This window comes from Marmota marmota, unplaced genomic scaffold (assembly GCF_001458135.2).
Source record: "Marmota marmota marmota unplaced genomic scaffold, marMar, whole genome shotgun sequence".
Lineage (NCBI taxonomy): Eukaryota > Metazoa > Chordata > Mammalia > Rodentia > Sciuridae > Marmota > Marmota marmota.
The window spans coordinates 819001-821872 of NW_026000207.1; positions in this window are offsets into that span (position 1 = coordinate 819001).

Sequence of the window (2872 nt, forward strand, 5' to 3'; positions counted from 1 at the left end):
TGGGGGGGGGGGGGAGCGCCCACCTCAGGCACTGGCTGAGGGACTTACCTGGTGAGGACAAATGTGCAAAGTTCTCCAGCATCACGTCATGGTACAGGTGCCTCTGAGCCTCACTAAGGAGTTCCCACTCCTCCTGGGAGAAATATATGGTCACATCCTCAGAGGCCACATGGACCTGCCAAAATTATGACATCAATTATGAGCAGCTTCCTGTTCTGTGTTTTCAAATTTGTATATATTTGTTCTGCATCTATTAATTGTAGGGCCAAATGGCCAAATTTGTTTCCAGTTCCACTGGGATCCAGTCCATATTTTGAACCACTTCCTTACTTGGCGCACACATCAATATTTCCCTACACTAAATCAACCTGATGCCTGGAACCTTATAACCAGGGATAGTCCCTATGCCCCAAAGCTTGCCAGACTAGTCAAATTCGACAATCTTAAAACTGTTTCACTCTGCCCTGCCTTGCCTTTCCTGCCAAGACCCTCATGGAGCTTCTGAGGCATCCTTTCTCTCAACCCTGCATCTGCCTATAGACCACATCTACTGCTTCCCTTCTGGCCTTTGTTGCATGGTACATCCTTAGCACTGGAGAAATATAAGAAATAAATTTCCTTTCAATATCATTAGCTATCATTCAAATTCACAAAATTAAAATTTTATGGGTGCAAACAATGATGCATTTCCTCTCCAGGATCTTCTGGCTTCCCCCATTCCAACCCACATATCCATTCCCTACTAAGCCTCTAGCCCACCCCCAATGAGGAAGAAGTAACAGGTTCTGGTGGTCCTGCGGCCTGCTTTTCCCTCATTTCCACTGATTAGGACAAAGAGGTGTGAAAGAGGGAAGAAAAGCTTCATCACAGCCTGCTAAGTGGGGCCCTAACACTCCTATATCAGCCAGTCTCCTTGGGATCCTCCATTCTTGTCTTCCAGAGAATCAAATTTAGGCTCATTTCTCTCCCTTAAGTGCCTGGAGGGCCATCCATTCACAATCCTGACTGCACATCACTCTGGATGGCACCTCCCTCACATCTCCAGTTCCTCCACCCATTTCATCCACTCTTTCAGTCTGCACCACAGGCATTTATATGTGACCTCCCAACACAGCACTCTGTACATGGAATCAAGGAGGCACATGACAGATGCAACAAAAATCCTAGCTGCACATGTAATGACCAAAATGTCAAGCTTCCCTAGTGCTTGGAGCAGCCCCAACCCCTGCTCTAAAGGTCTCCAATTTTGCCCTGCTTCTTGCTTTAAATTCAATTACCAAACCTACATGACAACTTCACAGTTCTCCCTCACCTCCACTGAATACCAGATCTGGGATATCCTCTGATTTACACCGCACATGCTGTCCCATTAACAGTATGACCTTCTATGGGAAGCCATTCTCGCATGTGATTGGGCACCTCCCTGATTGGGTGTGAGGCATTCTGGCTAAACTGTGTCGGAGCTTATCTCCACCCTCTCTAGGTGCGAGAGCCCATCCATGTGGGGGTGTGACTGACCATTGACCCTGAGACCAATCACTGACCCTGACCTTGGAATGCTGTCCCCCTTGACCTTCATCGGATAGAATTTTCCCCTGAATTTCTTGTTCCCCAATAAAAGGCCACTCCCTGGCGTGCTCTCTCTCTCTCTCTCCTGCTAGTCCTGAGTAAGCCTCACTGCCCCACCGGGTGGCTGGAGGCAGGAGCCAGAGGAGAGAGCCGTCTCAGACCTGGTCAAAGAAAAAGGTAAATTGAGTTTTGTGTGTTTATTTTGATCTCACTAGTTAACTTCTATGCTATGAACCTCTAGTATGAAGCCAGCGTGCTGGTCGTGCGGTGGAATTGGCACCCACGAGGGAGCATTTTAGTTTAACTAGATTGAGTGGGAGTGCGCTATAAAGATAAAGGAATTGGTGACAATTTTGGGTCACAAAAGTACCTGGAGGTACTGAAGGGACGAGATGTTAAATTAATTAAAATGGGAAATTCAACTTCTACTGATAAGGACATGTATTTGACTATTCTAGAAACTATAATTAATCAGAAAGGAAAACAGATAAAAAAGACTCAGTTATTACAATTCTTAAAGGTTGTAGGTGAATTTTGCCTTTGGTTTTGTGACCAAGATTTGCCAAATTTACATACTTGGGAGAAATTAGGGAGGAAATTACAAAAAAGAAATTGCCTTTCTAATGAATTACCTGGAGGCATTCAGAATATTCAAAAAACTTGAACAGCTTTAGAAATTTGCCTTTTTGACTACTTGGATCAGAACTCAGTGGCCCCCTGAAGATCTACTGAAAGGCATTCAGAGAGCTATTAAGTCTATTCAAATGGAAAATCTGCCTGAGGCTAAGTTAATTTCTTTTCCCTTGAGCCTTTTAAAAAACGAAAGCTCTCGGGGCTATATCGAAAGTTAGGAATGTGACTTTGAGCTTGGAGCTTGCAGGAACAAGATCAGGATATCCCGGAGGAAGATTGTAGAAGTCAGGGTCATAGAGAGGAAACATCCGCAGTCATAGAGAGTCCTCTGGAAGAGATAGACAATCCTCCCAGAGAGGAAAATCCGGAAGTAATTCTTACACAGGCACAAAGCCCTTCTCCACCACGTGGATTAGAAGCCCAATTTCAAAATGGCGATGTCAGAGATTCTTCCCACGAGTCGCAGTCTGAGGGAGAGGAATCAGACATTGAAATTCAGGACTTACGGAGAAATTTTAACAGACTGCATTTAACACCGCCTGCCCAGGCTATTAGAATTCGGCCATTATCTGCTAAAAGGACAAAATTTAACAGGTACTCTGAATTAACAATGACTTTTCTTACCCCGTTCCAGCAAGGCATTAAGAAGGCGCAAGAGGCGGGAGAGGAC